This window comes from Anastrepha obliqua, chromosome 4 (assembly GCF_027943255.1).
Source record: "Anastrepha obliqua isolate idAnaObli1 chromosome 4, idAnaObli1_1.0, whole genome shotgun sequence".
Lineage (NCBI taxonomy): Eukaryota > Metazoa > Arthropoda > Insecta > Diptera > Tephritidae > Anastrepha > Anastrepha obliqua.
Window position 1 is genome coordinate 58,926,155 of NC_072895.1, and position 21,185 is coordinate 58,947,339.

The 21,185-nt window shown below is 38.4% G+C and overlaps 1 long non-coding RNA gene across 2 annotated transcripts; it reads left to right on the forward strand.

Moving 5' to 3' along the window:
- Positions 1 to 19,759: 19,759 nt before the first annotated feature.
- LOC129244734 (uncharacterized) lies at positions 19,760 to 20,826 on the forward strand. Of its 2 annotated transcripts, XR_008582384.1 has the most exons (6): positions 19,760 to 19,997; positions 20,058 to 20,146; positions 20,201 to 20,268; positions 20,325 to 20,473; positions 20,549 to 20,645; positions 20,702 to 20,826. It is a non-coding gene; the product is annotated as an uncharacterized LOC129244734 (long non-coding RNA). The 2 variants fall into 2 exon arrangements; XR_008582383.1 differs by having other exon boundaries at positions 19,761 to 19,997; positions 20,325 to 20,645.
- The last annotated feature ends 359 nt before the right edge of the window (positions 20,827 to 21,185 follow it).

Genomic DNA, 21,185 nt, shown 5'->3' on the forward strand with positions numbered 1-21,185 from the left:
TGTCCTTTCTATTGCTATGCGCATTGTATCTATTTCACAAAAAAGGAATAAAATGCAAACCCACACGAGCTTTTTGCCTCCATGTCTTCATATGCTCCGATATGTATCTGAAATAATTTTGCGCGCATCCGCACTAACGCATACATATGAAAAATACGGCTTACCAATATCATTGCATATGGCCGTTGGTGGGTGTGGGTGTTCGTTTCTACGTGGGTGTGTTTTAGTTGCAAATTTATTTGCTGACCCTGCCACCTTGCATGAAAACTCACCGCGTGGCAGAAAGGCTACGCATCGGCGATTCGAAGTATCTATGAATCCATGCCTGCACTTTGGCAGGTTGAGATACATTTACATATGCAAAATTCTATACATGTATGTATGTATGTTTGTGTATTTGTTTTTTTAGTTTTATAGATCCAGCAGCATATTTTGCACTCTGCTGTCACAATTTTTACATTTGTACTGTACCTATGTATGCGAGCATGTATGTATGTGTGTGTATTTTTTTATGCATGTATTATTTACCGTAAATTTATGTATATACGAGTACGCAGCATAGAGGGAGTTATAATATGAAGCATTTTTCTGCGCCATTGTTGCTGGATTTTGAATTTATATCTTCTGGGTCATAATTTTTTAAGGGAGCGCCACTGAGGGCTTTGGTTTAGAATAAACCTTCCACTTTCTTGTTCTGACACAAAATTTGACATTTGATTTTGTTGGTGTTATTTCATCGGAAGCGCTTCAAATAAAACTTACTTCACAAAACAAACGGGCTACACTTTTCCAAAGATTTTTAACGATTTTAACACAGGTTTTAGCTCAGGTTCTATGGATAGTCTGACTGAAAAGAGCAAAAGGCGCGATTATGGACCATATTTGGGGTTAATATAACATCATGCAATATTTTTTTCTTTTAAAGTGCCCTAATAGTATCTAGGAGTTCAAATATTCACATTCACAGATCAGTTTCAAATTTCAAACAAAAAACTTGATTTGTTCTGAATTATCATTCGTTGGCTTTAAAGCGTTAGATTCGCATAAAGCTATCCACCAGTAAAAAGGTAATCCGAGTAACGATAAAAAAGACAAATAAATGTTTTTTTCGTATGAAAATGTATTTGGAAAGAAACGAGTTGTTCAGGGTTGCCCATATTCGACGGACTCATCTGGCAACCCTGTATATTTTGACAGAGACGTCAGATCGCTTAATGACATACCGCGTTGGAAGCGTCAGTCCAAGCAGATGTTTACCATGGAACAGTACACACCACGCGAGCGCTCCCAAATTGTTGAAATTTACATTCAACAAAAGAATTCAAAAGAAGAAGAACAAAATCATTATGTCCGATGAGGCTCATTTCTTATTGAATGGGACGGTAAACAAGCAAAATTGCCGTATTTACGCCACTGAAAATCCTCACGAAATTCAAGAGGTACCTCTTTACGACGAAAAAGTCACTGTTTGGTGCGGCGTTAGTGCGAAAACAAAACGATTATTGGGCCGTTTTTCTTCGAAAATGAAGATGGTCAAGCTGTTACCGTCAATCAGGAGCGTTATCGCGATATGATAACCACTTTTGTGATGCCAATTATTCGTCGAAAGCGTATGAGGCAGTTCTGGTTTCAACAAGACGGCGCTCCATCAGACACAGCTCGCACCACAATCGATTTTTTGAAGAAATTGTTTCCTCGTCATTTGATGTCGAAAAATGGCGATTTTGACTGGCCCCCGCGTTCGCCCGATTTAACGCCACCTGACTTCTTCTTGTGGGGATATTTAAAATCAAAGGTTTATATTAATAAGCTAAATAACATAGAAGAGCTCAAGAACAACATCCGTGAGGAAATAGCCGCTATTCCAGCCGAAATGTTAGCTAAAACTATGGAGAATGCTGCAAAACGGGCACAATACGCCGTACAGGCTCAAGGCGGCCATTTGAAAGATATCATATTCAAAAAGTGATGTCAACAAATCTACTTGAACCAAATAAAATGATTATTATCGTCAACATCCAAAAAATTGTGTTTTTCTTTGATTAAAAAAAAAAACATATGGGTCCGTCGAATATGGGCAACCCAGTAGTGTGAGGTACTGTGTTTCTTTTTTATTTAAATTATCTTATTAAAATGTATTTAATACAAAAAATCTTAGTATTACATAACCTCAAATATCGCTAAAAATCGTGTTTTTATCGAAAACATTATGTGCTCAGGATATTTCGAGGTCATATTCCGGATTCAACAATCAGCACAAAATTGTAGTTCGGCTCTTTGTTTTGAATTTCGTCGGTCTGTATAGGTAATCCAAAAGTATGGAATGAAAAATACTTAAGGGGTTAGAAGCCCTGAAAAATGAGGTTTTTAAAAAAATTTTCCTGAGAAAACTTCTGAATTAATTGTTTTAAGCCTTTGTAGACATATTATGGTAACTTTGAATAATATTTAAAAAAATTTTATTTGCAAGAATAACAGTTTTTATAGCTGCTACAGCAGATTTCCAGGAACCCCTCCAAAAAAAGACGTTTTACGGTGACCACTATATCTCCGAAGTGGATTATCTGAAATGAAAAAACCAAACGGATTTGATTAAAGTATTGTATATTCTTGTAATTAATCGAAGGAATAAGCAAAAAAAAATTTATTGACAAAATGGCGGCTTCTCAAAAAAAAAAAATCTATTTTTTGGAATAGTTTTGGCCTTAAATTGTGTATAACAAAAAAATGTTTATCGGTTTTAAAAAAGCTTCGATTAAGTACTAGAAAATATAGTTCAGAAGCAGGTGTAAAAATTTCAGCTAACCGGTTTAGCCGTTTCCGAGAAATCGTGGTCACCGACTTTCAAAACACAGTTTTGAGAAAAACAAGGTTAAACGCCGGCCTGCTAATTTAAAGTGCTCTGACGCGTCGTTACATTTATGCGTATAACTTCAAAAATAATCTTCGGAATGACTTGAAATTTTCATAGTGTTTACTTAAATATATGTACATTACAAAAATGAAATAAAAAAAAAAATCGATTTTTTGAAAATTCTAACTAGATGTAACCCCTTAAAATGGGTACCTATGCATAAATATATTTTTAATTTAGAAAAAACTTTAAAGCTATGCCACTGTACATGAAAATAACCGTATTACTTAGCATAACCTTAAAAAATCTCCATTGGTTCGAAATTGTGACAATCTGTCTCAGCTTTTCAAATGTTTACTCCTTTTGATCCCATCACAATAAAACTAAATAATAATTTAATTCATGTCTATTTGGAGCCTTTTAAATTCAATGGCATCATGGTTTATAAGATATACATCTTAAGCCAGAACTGTGAACGGAATGGCCTGTAAATATGGCAGGAAAAGGGTGTCATCCTAATTTATTAACCCAGAAGCCATATTGTGACCTTTCTCCACTCTTATTCAGGAAATACAGGAAAGGTAAAGAAGATCATACTGGGACAATCCATGAGGCTTATCTCAATAAAAATCAACGATAGCTTTAATCTAAACCGATTTAAATATTATACGGAATTAAATAAGAATAATTTTAAAATTATCACAGGAGTTCTAAAAGATAGGGCACATTGAACTATAATCTTACCGATCTGGTAGCTTACTCCAATGGAACTTGTAGGTTCTGTACGGATGAAGATGAAACTGCTAAATATGTCTTGGTATGGTGCCCAGCACTGATGCATTAGTGGGGCAAACTCCTGGGTCAACACATTTTTCTATAGGAAATTTAACGAATTCAACAAAGCGCGCCAGTTCGGCACACCAAGTGAAGCCAAGTCCTTCTCCACCTGATCTTTCCAAGGCCTTCCTGAGCTCCCACCAGCTGGTACCGCATCGAATACTTTCAGAACCGGAGCGTTTGTATCCATTCGGACGACAGCCAACGTAGCCGCTGGATCTTTATTCGCTGCGCTATGTCTATGTCATCGTAAAGCTCATACAGCTCATCGATCCATCGCCTGCGATATTCGCCGTTGCCAACGTGCAAAGGTCCAAAAATCTTGTGCAGAATCTTTATCTCAAACACTCCAAGCGTCACTTCATCGGATGTTGTCATCCACGCTTCTACGCCATACATTATGATGATCAAAATAGGACAAATACTAAAATTTTTTCAAGAAGTTGGACTTAGTGATATACGCTAAGTCCATGTAGAGGGATTGCACCCTTCACGTACTAGTTGATTAAGCAGTAAACATGATTATTTTTTCCACTTGAATGATTTAATTTCCTGTGTTTACTAGAATTATTTTTCTTTTCCTTTGTTGCCTTCATTAATGGTCGTGAAAGGGTTAATTGTTTTTTTTGTCATGAATGAGTTAATTTTCCCTTTTTACTAGAGTAATTTTTCATTTCCTTTCTTTTTTACAGGACTTTTTTTTTATACAATATGCATGTCTTCATCAATGCAATTGTTCTCTCTCTCTCTCTCACCTTTTTACTGGAGTTACTCTGTAATATATATATGGTTTCATTAATGGTCCTGAATGGGTTAGTTTTCCATTTTTTTAATAGAATGCTAAAATAAATTTAAAAGAATAAATAGAGATTTTAAGAGTTATAAGCAATTACACCTTAGATTAGATTAGATTTGTGGGGGTTGGACAAGTCCAAACACTCAGTCAGTAGACCATTGTACTACACCCGGATAAATTTCAGGAGAAAGAATAGAGATAGGAAAGGTGAAAAGTGGATGGTAAGACGGATAAATTAGTTTGAGGTCACTCTTCCACAAATTTCTTAGACTCATTGATGAATTTTAAGAGATCCGGAAGAGGAAGAGTATGAACTTTATCCATACTCAGTATATCGCAACCCAATATCCTTTAAGTTAAGTCTGATCCTGGAAAATGCAGGACAGCTACAGAGAAAATTTCTCTGCAGTGTCGTCATTCTCAAGACAGGATAGGCATATCGGGCTGTCTACGACTATTTTCCTGTTTGGTTCTTTCACAAAGCACTTGGCTACTCTGCACGAGTTCAACTAAGACCAACGACCTCTGTGGGTAGACCTCATGAAGTCGTGAATCCACAGTTGAACCGATTTGGAATTGACACCTAGAAAGGGTTCAGGGCTTAGTGGCACACTTGCAGAGCCTTCATTTGCCAATTTATCAGCTAACTCTTTCCCTGTAATACCACAATGTCCAGGCACCCAAATAAGACTAACTTTGTTGTGTTTTGCAACACTGTTCAGTTTTGTCTTACATTCACCGACTAACTTCGAAGAGCAGCGTGGGTTAGCAAAGGCTTTCAGTGTAGCTTGACTGTCACTACAAATTCCAATACTGTTGCCCCGCCACTTTTTCTCAATTAGCCAGTACACCACATTCAAGATGGCATAGACTTCCGTAAGGAATACCGTGGCCATCTAACCTATAGCATAGGAGTACTTAGTGTCTTCGTCTAAGTACCATCCAGATCCGCTTCCATCACTGGTTTAGGATCCGTCGGTGTAGAAAGTGTGCTGCTATCCCGTTAATAGATTCTCTGGACTTAACTATTGATCTCTATCTGGAATTAAAACATCATACTTCCCACCGAAGCTAACGACAGGCACCCGATTGTCCACCGGCATCGAGAATAGTGTACACCGCTCCGACAACTGGTAGTATATCTGACAGTGACCAGTGCTTACTTCATTTCCCCAGACTCCGTTTAACTTGAACCTGTACGCCGCCTTCATTGCTTCCTTTCGAATTTGAAGATCTAGAGGTTGCAAGTTCAGAATGGCATTAAAGGCCATCACCAGATGTCGTACTAATGGCACCTGTGATACCCAAGCACATACTTCTCTGTAGTCTGTTTAGGGGTTTTACTCTGGAATTAACCATTGTGGATTTCCACCATACTACAGAGGCGTATGTAATAATGGGTCTAATCAGCGTGATGTACAGCCAGTGTACTATCGCTGGTCTTAGACCCCATGTCTTGCCAAAGATTCTCTTACACTGCCAGAAGACTTTTAGCGTTCAAGAGACCTTCTGCTCGACGTGCTTCCTCCAGGCACCTCACTCAGTGATTACACTCCTAATTTTTCCACACATACATATGTATTATATTAAAAACTGATATGGCAACTCTAAATCCATTTAATTTAAAATTATAAAATTTATTACGTATTTGCGAGATTTTAAAATTTTTTCCCCATACGCACAATAAACACCCTGTTTACATGCTACATACATATGTATATACCACATCTATTAATATAATCCAAATGCATACATTTTCGTAAATGCTCCGTTTTGTTTATTTCTACAATTTCGAAAAATAACGCATTTACCGCCCCATTCAGCTTCGACAGCTTCCCACCCCTTCGGCATCGCATTCATATGATTATACGTGTATATGGATGTGTGTGACGCTTGTGGGGAAATATATACACACGCATCTCCTGCACTTCCTGTTCATGTACGCTATGCTATGCTGCGTTGCACTGCGTGGCAATGGCTCTGCCCTGCTCAGCTTTGCCAGGCGTCAGCAAAGTTTTTGTCTCATTTATGACGGCGCCTCGCTACCGGCCGGGTGTCACTTCATTTGCATATGCAAAAATTTCACTATTTTACTACATGCCTACAACAGCAGCAGCAACAACAACAAGAACAAGACGAATAAGAAAAATAGTGCAGCATTAAAAAATATCAACAGCAGCAGCAATGAATATAACAACAAATATGGAAAAATGATAACAACAACAAAGCTCGTATGCATTTGCTGTCACTTCTGCACTTCCCCGCTCCTTGTTTCAGTTGTATAGTTGGTTATAGTTGCTTTGTTTTGGTGTGGTGGGCTTCATGCGCTGACTTCATCGCTTTGCATTTCAATGTGCAGCTGAATTTCGCAATGACCAATTTTGCCTTATAAACATACATACATACGTATGTACATATATATATATTATTTATTTAATTTTTTTCTACATTTTTTGAGATTGCTGGCTTTATCTCTGACTTGTTTTCTTTTTTGTTTTGCTTTTTTTTTTTGTTTTTATTATTTTATTTTTATATTTATTTTTAATTTCTGCAATGGAGATATCGCCATTTGTTATTTGTTGTGGAATTCAAATAAGGCAACATAATTTTGGATTTGTACAACAGTTTGTGTATGTGTGCGTATGTATGTACGTAATGTATGTTTGTATTTACTTGCATTCGAAAATGTTCGAAGCGTGAATTTATGTTTGCTGTTTTGACTACACGAAAGTTTTGGTAGCGAATTACTACGGTCTCATTTAGTAGCCCCTTCGGCTATACGAGGATTTAGAAAGTAGACGTCGTCGTTTTGAATATTTATTGCATATAAAATATATTTACCATCTTTGGTGCTTTGATTAATTCGAGGCATTGAAGTAATCGAATTTTTCTTTATTTGTCATTAATTTGGCATATTGATAAATATTTGCTTTATTTAAAAAAAAACGTTTGATTTTTCCTTCAATGTTGGAGCGTAGGCAATGCAAGTACAATGACAATCATTTGACTGCACATATGAGTGTCCCTCTTGTTGGAAATATTCGGCAATTCTCAGAGGAAAGTTCCATCTAAGAATTTGAAAAAATTGCTAAAGAAATTTGTATAGGTGTAATTTTGAATCTTCCTCTAACTTATGGATTTTGCTTCTTTGTAGCCAGCGATGAAGTAACTATTCATCACTTTTGACAAATCGCAATTGGTGTAATTTTGTGCCACGGTTAATTTATCAAATCTGATGTAAATATCTTCTTATCGCTTTATTTTCCTAACCTTTCATAAATAATTGTTACTATTACACAGGCCGACAAAATTTAACCAACATTCAGACCCAGAAACCAGACTATATATTTCTGAAGGTTTATGATGCGATGAATCCAAATCGATTTCAGGTGTAGGAAAATTTAGAAACATGAAAATTTCAAAATGCGATATCTCTGCGAAAAAAAATGATATTTGAGCAAACAAAACGCCATTTGAAAGAAGAAAACTTGTACTTAAAGATGCCATCCTTTAATTTTGGTGAAAGAAAACATCTGCAAGGCTACATAACCTCAAATATGGGCAAAAACGGTGCTTTTGCACTTTTAGGTTAGGATATATCGAAAACCAGAGCTGATAGAGCAATTTTGAGGCCAGATTTCGATTCATCGCATCAAAATCCTTCGAAAATATATAGTCTGGTTTCTGGGTCTGAGATGCTTGTCAGCCTGTGTTATATAAGCCACTTCGGGTTGGTTTTTTTTTTTGTCGAACGCAACGCAGTATTAGACTGCAGGGGAAGCACGTTGGCTATTGCATTCATACATTAATTAATTTATGTATTTTTAATTAACAATTCTTCGGTAACCGCTTACGCGATTTTGACCAAGTTTAACAAAGCGCACCAGTCGTTTCTTTCTCGTGCTAACCGGCGCCAATTGGACACACCAAGTGAAGCCAAGTCCTTCTCCACCTGATCTTTCCAACGCAGAGGAGGCCTTCCTCTTCCTCTACTACCACCAGCTGATACCGCATCGAATACTTTCAGAGCCGGAGCGTTTGTATCTATTCGGACGACAAGACCCAGCCAACGTAGCCGCTGGATCCTTATTCGCTGCACTATGTCTATGTCATCGTAAAGCTCATACAGCTGATTGTTGTATTGCCTGTGATATTCGCCGTTGCCAACGTCCAAAGGTCCAAAACTTTTCGCAGAATCTTTCTCTCGAACACTCCAAGCATCGCTTCATCGGATGTTGTCATCGTCCACGCTTCTGCGCCATACCTTAGGACGGGCATGATGAGAGCCTTGTAGAGTGTTAGTTTTGTTCGTCGAGAGAGGACTTTACTACTCAATTGCCTAGTTAGTCCAAAGTAGCACTTGTTGGCAAGAGAGATTCTTCGTTTTCGAGAGATTCGTTGGATTTCAACGCTGACATTGTTATCGGTGTTAATGCCGGTTCCTAAATACACGAAGTCTTTTACAACCTCGAAATTATAACTGTCAACAGTGACGTGGGTGCCGATACGCGAGTGCGCCGACTGTTTGTTTGAAGACAGGCGGTACTTCGTTTTGTCCTCGTTCACCACCAGATCCATTCTCTTTGCCTCTTTATCCAGTTTTGAGAAGGCAGAACTAAAAGCGAAGTTATTAAGACCAATGATGTCAATATCATCGGCATACGCCAACAATTGTACGTTCTTATAAAATATTGTGCCTGAGCGATTAAGTTCTGCGGCTCGTACGATCCTCTCCAACATCAGGTTAAAGAAGTCACACGACAGCAAGTCACCCTGTCTGAAACCTCGCTTGGTATCAAACGGCTCAGAGAGGTCCTTCCCAATTCTGACGGCGCTGCTGAGGTTGAGCAACGTCATCTTGCATAGCCGTATTAGTTTTGTGGGGATACCAAATTCGGACATCGCGGCATACAGATAACTCCTTTTCGTACTGTCGAATGCAGCTTTGAAATCGACGAAAAGATGGTGTGTCGATTCTCCTTTCGTGGGTCTTTTCCAAGATTTGGCGTATTGTAAATATTTGGTCGATGGTAGACTTTCCAGGTCTAAAGCCACACTGATAAGGTCCAATCAGTTGTTTGACGGTGGGCTGCAGCCTTTCACACAATACGCTCGATAGAACCTTATAGACGATATTTAGAAGACTTATCCCGTGGTATTTGGCACAGATTGCAGGATCCCCCTTCTTATAGATTAGACAGAGCACATTTAAATTCCAATCGGCAGGCATGCTTTCATCCGACCATATTTTGCATAGGAGCTGATGCATGCACCTTACCAGCTCCTCGCCGCCGTGTTTGAATAGCTCAGCCGGCAGTCCGTCGGCGCCCGCGGCTTTGCTGTTCTTTAGCCGTGATATTGCTATTCTCACCTCGTCATGGTCGAGTAACGGAACGACAATTTCCCATCAATTTTGTGTTATTCTATCATGAGAAATGAAACTCTGGGGAATGCATTATTCGTTTCATTCTTGCATATTAATTTTTTGAATGTGACACAAAGTGCATTAATTTATATCCAAAGCAGAAATAATGAAAGCGTCATAAGACAAATTTGTACCTTTTAGTTTGTATCATCCAATCCTTTCAGAAAATGAATTGATGGAAAGCTCTTGTTTAGAATATTTTTGTAAACTTAACTCCAATAATCAATAAAATGGCCTAAAATAGTGGCACTTTTTGCTTCCAAATTTTATGCTAGTTAGTGTACACACATAAATAATTTCACTTATGTATATAAACACCCCGATTGAGTCCCATGAAATGAAGATGAACTTGTCTAATTGCATCCCACTTATTCCAACATAATCAGCCTTATCTCACTAATAATTTGTAGCTGGCAGAATATCAGCAAATATTTTCATAACATCATTCAAATAAAGATTCATCAATAGCTGTGCGAATCGAGCAAATTCATGGATAGCTGTTGAGGAAGACACACATCTGGTAAATACAAAAATAATATTTTGTAAGAAAAAATGGACCCGCCATCAAAATAAAGCGCTTAAATGCGACAACGCCACTAACTACAATTAATGAAATAAATTCAAGTTGTGTAGGCAGGCAGCCAAGCGATGGCAGAGCATCGCCCTGCTAAGCCGAGTTACAACGACAAAGTCACGTAGAGTGGATTGCGTTACAGTCGACTGGGACTGATAGTGATGCGGTGAATGTGAACTAGCGACTCGCGGCTCACGCTCAGTCAGTCAATCATTCAAATGCTTAGTCATTAGTCATTCTCACAGAACTGACAGGCCGTTTTGCGACAATTGGCAATATGATTTGGTAGATGGAGAAATAGAGTTGCGGATTATGAAATAATTTGAAATGTGTTGCGACAAAAAATACAAATAAAAACAAATGCCCAGTGGGTATTTGTAAAAACAAACAATAAAAAAATGTTTAATAAATACATACATACAAGTCTAACAATTACAAACGTCGCTGGTATATGTCTATACAATCGGAATTCACAACTGACACAAGCTACAAGTGAACTACGGACTGCTTCGATCGTCACCAACGGCGTGGTTTTATGATTTGGATATCTGTTATAAATATCCAGTACACAACATACTTTTCTACAAACACAAATTTTACCCTGTGCTAATTTTGTGCAGAAACTGCGAATATGCGAACAGTATTAGTTTATGGAGAGGTTTGAGATGTTCGAATTGAATTGAATTTTCTCCGAAAACGTCCAGAGTATGATGCATAATCATGATTCAATTATTAAAGGTTTGCTCACTTGTGACATTAGAATTCTGACACTCCCTTACAAAAGATCGTATTTAAGAAGAGTGAAGAAAGTGGAAAAATTAAATACCTTTTTCGTAAAAATTGTAGGAAAAAATGTTTTGTTTCTACGTAAATTTTAAAAGGTACAAACGGGAATTGCCAGGAATGATATTAAAAAAAGGTTATTAAGTTAATTAAAAACTGATCACGAATCTGGGAAATTTCGCCAATATGACGCTACTTATTACCTAAGCATTATGACCATAATGAAAGCCTTTCAGAGGAGAATCGAAGTCATCATAAATTTAGTTGACTAAAAAGAAGCTGTGTGCATACCCACCCCTTGCTTTACTATGCTGCACCCACGTAAGTTTGTAGTTTTGGCCCGCAAGTCGCGATTATTCTTGCATTCCTAACTACTTGACAAACTACCCCGGACATAAAACAAGAAATGATAAGAAATGTTGTGTATTTCTGCCATGAAAAAACTCCTCATAAAAACCCATCTGCCATCCGGAGGCTGAACGTCCAGCTTCCACGTTCATTGCCCCGGAAAGATGATCTATGATATCCTGATTTAAACTGTATGTCAGGATGTTTTCCATATACATAGTTTTGGTTATGGACAGAGCAAGTGCTTACACACCCTTTTGAAAACGAAATATTTTTCCTACAAATTTTATTTTCCTTCCACTTTTGTTGAGAATTTCTAGAGTTAGCAACCCAGTGTCTGGCTAAGGGAGCTGATTTGTCAAGTGGGAATGAGAAAGCTGCTTACTGAGCAAACCTTTTATTATTGAATCATGATGCATAATCACCATCACACCATTATAAAATGTCTGTGCCTAAACTGTCCAAGTACTCAAAGAAATTATTCTTCAAAAAATCTGGAGCAGATTATTTGCGGTACTAGACATTTGCACAGTGAGTCCTCAATGGATTCTACCTCTATCTCATCTCAAATTGTTGTATGAGACTGCGAACTTGATAGCCATATGGGCAGTAGTCTCATATTTTCGTTTTAGAGAGCCTCAGGAAGCTGGTGTTTAGTTCTTAGTATGAAAAATACTGAAAGTGTCTCATAGTTTGAGATCCTCACTTAAAGATAATAGCTTGGAGAAAATACCAGACTCAATTCTTATGCCCATTTGTGAGCCATTTGTAAAGATAGGAATCTCTTTAGCGCTTCGAACGTTGTTAGATCCTAATAATTCTTGTCGAGTAAATGAACGTCGAAGCTGCTGCCAAAGTCGATCTCCATCATCTGATAGTCAAAGCTTCTATGTTCCAGCTCTGTCTAAGATGGAGGCGCGACCTTTGTACGCCACCCGCATCTTTTAATTGTCTGAAATCTACTTCCATCTGTAGAAGTATCTGCAGCAACATTTGAGGCATCGCGCAGACTACTCAAGGTAATATATTGAGATGCTCGCCGTTGCACTCTTTGCAGTTTAGAGTTTGCTACTGGAATGTCCAATGCATTATCTGCGATTGTACTTTCCAGTTTCTGCTGACTTTACTCCCCGGTATATATTTATTTTCCTAGAAAATTTAGAGCCGAAAATAACTCTTAGAAGTGTTGCATCCTTAAAAAATTCAATATTTGGAGTTCTGAAACTGTCTGTTGTAAAAGGGAGGGACTAGCCCGCAGCCCATTTTCTTACTTGCTCCACTAATATCCAAATAAAAAATATATTGTACCATTTCACTAAAAGATTTTAATAATCGAATTAAGGTTATATTAAGAATATAAAAGGTAATACATCGCAGGAGGTACACCAGGTTCACCAAAAAACGTATGTGCGTATATATGGACTAATTCATTTTTTTCTTCAAAATATATTTAAGCTAAGTTTTGCAAAACAATAGATCCGCCTGGTGGCGCTGGGATCGAGTTATTACAAAAAATGGTATTCATGGCCTCGGTAGTCTAGCGCAAGTGCACTAGCCTGCCATCCCAGAGTTTGTGGGTTCGAGTCTCGCGAGAAGCACGGTCCTAACACTTTTCCAAACTTATCTACTTTCCTAGTTTCTCATAAAAAATAATAATAATAATTTCATTCATTAACCCCAACAACTTTATCCTTCTAATACTTACTCCCGCACAAAAAGTCAACGCATTACTTGCATTGTAGCTGCTAAAACAAGCAAAAAACAAAAACAGACACAGTTACACATTGCAACAGTGGCGCCAGCAAGAGGAAACGGGCAATCGCGGTAAAAGCGCAGACACAGCAAATTTAGCGAAGTCCTCAACCATCTGTGTGATCCTTCAGCCAGAAAAATGTGACACACAGATGGCGTTTCAAGCAGTAAGAAAGCATTATTCCTAAGCAACGACAGGTGGGCATTTCCACTACTTAGGACTGATAGCGGCAGGCTAATCACCTACCTATTTTTCAAATAAAGTCATATTCAGCGGAATATACTGTATTTAAGTTATGAAAGAAGAAATGAATTTGCCAAACAATTAATCCGGTAGGAGGTGCTGGGGTTAAAATATTTTGAAAAATCTTATTTGTAGTTCAATAGGGCGGAACGACTCTGTAGAACGATTTTTGGTACAAACTGAGTTATAATAACAGTATAAAATATAGCGATAGAATTTGAAATTTTGAATTTGAAGAATATAGCGATAGAATATTAGAAAATTTTTAACAAAAAAAAATGTTTTTCCCTATTTTAAAAGTGTGATAAATACGTTTTTCTATTAGTGGAGATAATCTTATACTTATCTTATACTAATCTTATACTTATCTGTATTGTTAAAACCAAATCATTGTACATGCGACATAAAAGATCTATTGCAACCTATTCATGGGTGCGAGTATTTCTCTGAGCCTAAGTATCTCAATAAGTTTTAGTATTTCTATTCCATTTTATTGAGTTTTATTTCCTCCTCCAGTAAAATATGTACATATGTATGTATGTTAATACAGATCTTTGATATGGGGAGGTATTTGGTGATTTCATTTTCCTGCCTACAGAACTTTCAGATTCCATTAGAATAAATTACCAGATTAGTAAGATTATAGTTCAATGTGCACTCTCTTTTAAAACTCTTATGATAGATCTGAAATTATTCTTATATAATTCCATACAATATTTAAATCGGTTTACATTAAAGTTATCATTGATTTTTATTGCGTTAAGCCCGTTGGGTTGCCCCAGCATGATCTAATTTACCTTTCCTTTACTTCATGAATAAAGGAGAAGAAATTACGCTTTCCTAAGCCACAAAATGGATCTGGTCCTATAAATGGGGAGGAGCCCCTCCTCACTAATTTATGTGTCATTTCGTTCCCAGTAATTTTCTATGTGCCCTGAAATCCATAAGATACGAGCCTGGTTGTTTTGACCTAAGACATGCAGCTTATCAAAACATTCCAGCATCAGTTTTGACTTAACCTGGAAAGAGTTGAGAGCCTTGATAACTGCCTGGCTATCAGTAAGGATAGTGATACTTCTGCTGTTATACAAAGGGGCGCAAAATTATTCACCCAATTTGGTTTTTGAATTTTGGTTACTAAGTTAAAAAAAAAAAGATTTTAAGTTATGGAAATCTTTATTTTGACCTTTACGCGCTCCATTACTTGTCTGTTTGTATTTACATATATACTGCTACTGTCTATGACAACGTGAAATCTACATATGCAAAAATTATAAATCTTCCGATACGGTGATTAGTTTTGCGCCACCTTGTAGTTGCGTTCAAGGCTAAATCGAGCGGATTCTTCTCTTGCGTAGACTTATGGTAAATCGATTTGCCCAAGCGAAGATATTTTAAAGCTTTTAGATTACAATTGGTGAAACGACTGCAATTTACTCGTCCAACGGTATTGATAGCTGATGAGGGTTCCGAGGACTTTGGAAGTGTATATTAACTTACTGCAGCACTCACTGATCTGTGGTAGAACCGGGTTTGGTAAGCTTCATTGGAAAAATGCTAAAAAGCAGAATCATTGAAGCGAAACTAGGAGAATCGGTGCTCAGGAGATTAGTAAGTAGAGGTACACCGCAAGGAGGAGTCCTCGCCGTTTTTATGGAACGCAGTTCTAAAAAAACTTCTGTTAATACTGGAATCGGTGGGATGTAAGGTGATAGCTTACGCCGATGATGTTGTTAATGCTGTCTCTGGTAAATTTGTATCTACATTAAGAGACCTAATACAAAATGCTCTAGATATACTTTCTAGGTGGGCAGAAAAGTGTAGTCAACTCAGACGAAACACAACTCATATTGTTCACTAGGAAACACAGAATCCCTCAGCTAAATCCAATTATGCTCAAGGGGGGAGCTCTTGTGATTTCGGAAGAAACCAAATACTTGGGACTAAACATAGATTGGAAACTGACTTGGAAGTCAAATATCTTAGAAAGAGTTAGGAAAGCAAATCTAGCTTTTTATGCCTGTAAGAGAGCTTTAGGTAAGACCTGGAGAATTAAACCTAAGGTTGCTCATTGGCTTTACACTGGTGTCGTCAGACCCATTCTTCTATATGGCAATGTTGTCTGGTGGTGTGCTATGCAGAAAAAAACCTATTCTAATTTTCAGCGGAATTAGGAATATGTGGCGTCATGAAAACCACACCATCCATGGCTTTGGATATCATTCTACATCTCCCATCCTAGATCTATTCTGCAAATACTCAGTCTGGCGAATTCGAAAGCCATTGTGTGCACTAAATAAAGTGTGGAACATGATTTTTTAACCATTCTTGGTTTACACGAGCCTTATGAAAGGGTGCCGAGTCCTGTTGGAACGCCCATGGTCTACGACCGAAATGTTTGCGTGTCCACGGCTCTAAAGCAGTTTCTAAAACATTTTCCCGACAATAAGTCGCATTCACTTTGACACCAGGCTCGATAAAAACGATTGGAGGGCGTCCATCAGCGGTCACTGCGGCCCAAACCATTACTTGCGATGGGAAATTGCGTCGAGTGGCCATACGTAGGCTCAAAGAGTGTTTATAAACTGCTCAATTGGGAAATTTTTTCATCAGAAAACACAATATTAGGAAGCGCAACAACTCCTTTGCTCTTTCGCACCGAACTTTTTTTCGCGTGCTTTTTGGAACTTGTAAGCCTTGACCTTGAGCTCATTTATCAATATGCGTCGAATGCTGTCTTGCGATATTTGCAGTTTTATGGCCATTTTTCTTCCACTTCGACGTGGATTTCGTTCAAGTCGAGCCTTCACTTTCCGAACCATTTCTGGCGTTGTTGCGGTTTTTTTTGGTCCACCTTCATATCGTTTTGCAATGCTACCAGTATCATTGAAATGTAACCCAGCCCCCGCGGCTCACAACGGACCCATTTCGTGGTCTAAGTGGCATCGTTGTCTCTATGTGCGATGCGGCTGACAAACCTAACCTAACCTAACCTATATAAAATACACTCCATTCCACTTTTTCGCGTTATTTCTTTATCTAAAGACGAGTAATCTTTTCAAATGTATGGCAATACAAATCAGCTGCTGTGTTAACGAATTTCGTCGAGATAATCTTCACAACATTATTCACCAAACTCTTTGGTGAAACATTAAAGTTTCATTCGCCAAATCAGAAATGTTACAAAAACAAAATACACGGCAGAAGTTCACAAATATCGAATAGCAACTTAACGAGCTTGGTGTGAAAACCCCTATTTGTTTATGTTGTTGTGGCTGCTAGCAAGCGGTCAGGGTAATTCGCTACACCAAACTACATACATATGTACATACATACATACATATCCACTTACATATGCCAGTTTCATGAGTGCGTGTGTTGTTGTTATTATTGTTGTTAGAGCAATTATAATTACTTTAATAAGGCAGCGATCAGCGGCATTTACACTCTACTTACGTTGCAACACTGACGCCACTGACAGCCAGCGCGCAGCCGCCTTTGTATTGCCTTTTACAGCAGGCAGCGCACCACTTTCGCACGGCTGCTTGGTCGCCAAACAGACACGCTCAACGCCTTTGTGCCCACCCCACCTTCGGCTGCTTTGTTTTCGTGCTGTGCGTAAATCGAAAAGTCTGCTTTTTTAGCTTACCTCTCGCCTGAGCGTGGCATCACAAGTAAGTATTAGATTAATGTACATATGTTTGTACGTATGTATGTGCATATGAAGCTGCGTGTACGCGTATATTATCGCTAGCGCCGGTTACGTGTATCTTACAAATACAATACATTTTGGTCGGGCCTACTGTACAGCGAAATTTTCAATCTGACACCTTTCACATTTGTTTTTCGCATTTTTTATTTTCGTTTTCGAAAAATCCACTCCGTTTTGTTTGAGCTTTTATTTGGGCTGCAATGTGCTGCGCACCGCGTGTCGCGCGTACAACTACAAAAGCGACAAAGGCTTGCTGTTGCCGCCTAACGCTAACAAATGCCATTATGCAAAAACAAAAACAAAAATAAAAAAAGCAAATTAACGCTAATATGGTTTTTTTCGCACGGCACTTGGCTTAGTTGCTTTGTGCGCTACGCCATCTTTTAAAGTTTGTTGTTTTTGTGCACATAATTTGGTTGTTTCTGGCTACAACAAAAAGCTGGCGCTGCTGCGTTTATGTGAAGTTATTGTTGTTTGCTGGTTATTATTTTAATATAATTTTTTTTTTGTACTGCATGTCGTAATCTGTCTGTGGCTCTGTTGGTCGGCCTGTCTCTCATTCGGGTTTGGTGTCCGTGTGTGTGTTGCGGTGTGTCGCGGCCATTTGCAAACCAGCGCGCGGTCGTGGCCGCCACTCAACGAATTTGCACGGCGGGGTAGCGGCAAACGCAAGCCACCGTTGTCCAGTCAGTCGTGTGAAGCGATCAACGTAGCGCGCCTTTGCTTTAATTTATTTATTTCATTTATGTATGTATGTATGTATGTATGTATGTATGTATGTATATATATATTTATATGTACCTAGGTATGTATTATTTCGGTTGTTTCACTTGTCTTTGAATTTTTTTCGATATATTTCTTCTTATGCTCGCAATGTTTTTCTTTTGAATTCTTTTTTTCACTTCTTTATATCATTTAGCTTCCCATTGTTGCCTGCCGCCGTACACTCTTCTGCCTCCGCGCCGATCCACAAACGGTCGCAATGATCGTCGCGCACATTAAATCGAAATCGTATCGAAATTGTCGGCTGTCCGGCTCGTCGACTCGACACATTCATTTGCTCATTCACTCCTCAGCGCGCTACCGCTCTCTTCCATCGATCACACTGCCCCGATTGGCGTTGGCGATTTTCGTCTGCTGCGCTTCAATTACTGCAGCGCCCATGCAACTCTGCAATGCTGCGATTGTGATTGTTGCTGCAAAACGACGGCACTACGCTACTTCACCACTTCAACCACAGCTACTGCTGTAGTCGCGGCGACTCACTCCATTCCAATGCGCACCATTCGTACTCGTAACGGCTTGGCTTTCGCATGTGACGACGTGCAACCATGCAATGTCTGCGCCTCAACTCCATTCATCTGCCATCGGCTCGCCTCCCCCTCGCGTAGCCTTGTTACACTGCCAATGATGACTTTCTATTATAAATTTTTAGTTGGTATGTCTGTCGTTAGCTTTGTTGTTGCTGTTGTGCCTTCACTGTTATGCGATGTTATTATTGTTACCATTGCTGGTTGACTGTTTGGCCGTCCACGCGTCGGCTGGCTGTGTGCCTCTGGCTGGCTTGGTGGCGTTGGTCAATCGTCATCGTCATAGCCAAAACCATCGCCAATATTAGCGTTGTCGGCGTCATCGCCGTTGTCGTTGCCGTCGTGGTCGTCATCCACATCGACAACTGGCTGCCTGCTTGCTTGGTCGGTTGGTTAAGTGAGGTTATTGACTTTAAGGTCTATTGGTTCTTGTTTTATCGCCACCACCACCGCCATATTCAACACCACTGCTATCACTGCGACCAATCAGCTCCGCACCGCTACATGCATACAGACGTACATATTTACAACTTCAACTACCGCTTTTTCGCTTTATTTACCATATTCTTTCCGCTGGCTGGATTTGTTGTGGGTAGGGCAGGTCGGTTGGTTGGTCGGTCGCTAAGTTGCGTTCTGAGTGCTGCATTTTCAGCCGTTTATGTTATTTGCAGCTTAACTGATTGTTTGTGCAACGTGTTGCTGCCGACAGCAGTCCGTCCAGCAGCAATCCAACCCATCCAAAGTAATTCGTTGCGAAATCGTTTTGGCTATGTCGCCTCGCCTCCAATACTCACCACGCCGGCGATTGTGCGCTTACATTTGCCATTTGGCTATTTGCTGTTGAATATTCAAATTCAAATTCATATTTTATATTAAAGTAATAAATTGCTTTTCAGCGCGCCACTATTGAGGAGAAAAATATTTCGCATTTCTGCGCTAGGTTTTCTGAACGTTGAAAAATGGAAATCGATACAATTTTGATCTGAAATGCTGTCTCAAATGACAGAAGTACTGATTTCGTAGAGAAAATATAAAATCAATTATATTGAACCATGAAGCAATAATTAAAGGTGATGTAAGTAGCCAATTTTCACCCTGTGTTAGCCATCTTGAAGCTACTTAATAAATCCGTGTTGTCCTCTTGGAAAAGCTACTTTTTATTTCAGAGCAAATTCTAAAGAAAAAGTACTCAAAAGCGTAGAAGTTAAAATTTTTGCTGAAAAAGTTAGCAGGCAATACTGTTTTGCCTATTCCATTTTGCTTAGACTTTCGCATCTTTCAATTCTATTGAAAGTTCTGTGAAAATTACATTACAATTGTGCTTTTCATTGCGATAAATAGCTACCATATAGCCCCATTTAGGTAAGTCTTTTTAATAAAAGCTAATTATTTTGTAAATTAATGGCATTTTTCACTATTTAGGTCGATTATGTCTTACATATCGTGGTAGTCGATTATTTGGAGTCGCCTTTCTGCTGCCGAAAACTACCGGTTGGTGAATTTTCATAAACGTAAGTCCAGATCAGACATTTGTATAAATTCTTATTAAACTTTTTCATTAATAGGTTTTTAGAACAGAGTTTTTGCAAATATAATAGTGACCACCTTACATACAATACATAAACTACAGTTAGTAAGTTCTATTAGAATATTTGCTAATAAATTGGTTTTAAAAGTTTTTATTTGTAGGACTTCACAGACGAGCAAGTGCAGCGGAAGATGTGTGTTGAAGAGCTGGTTTTTAGAAACGAAGGCATGTATGCGCGTATTTCTACCGCGTATTTCTACAATTTCATAGATGACATTGATCGTGCTGTGTATGATGGTGCAAATACCTAGTAAGTGTTTGACATGTGACGGTCATTATGTGCCTAGTTCTGCTACCACTGAAATCAATTTGGCTTCCGAACTAGCTCTTCACGCTACCCGGTCTAGAACAATATGCTGTACGTAAATGCATGCGCAACACCTACACGAGCAAGTCCTCGCGCTTTACGTCTACATTTACATGTAAGTTGTAGTGCTATATTTATGAATTAACAATTTTTAAGATTTTTGGTTTACAGGTTTTTGATTTCTGCCCGAATCATCGCAATTACTAAAAGTGGATTATGTTATCAATATAGAAATTTTTCGATGTATTAGTTTTAGACTATATGAATATATTTTCCTAACTATACTAATAAAATATTAAGGTACACAAATTTTAAACAATAAACTAATAAATTTATAATTTTTTCTATTTTAACTCTTCTAACTCCAATGTTTTTCTTACGTGGAGGAATGATCGACTGAACTTCTGCTTTCGCAATGTCTTTGATAGCTTACACGAAGATGCTCTTGAATATATTGCCGGTTACATAATACGCAAATTAAAGTTGACCGATTGTTCATGCAATGAGCCTACATTTACTTGGGTTGACACTTTATCTAAAGGCGGATTAGTTAAACCAAGCACCGAGTTCTTAGATAAAATTAAAATGTTGGAATCAGCGTTTAACCAATTCAACGGCAGGGAGCTTTACGGTGGGATATCATTTTTAAAAAAAC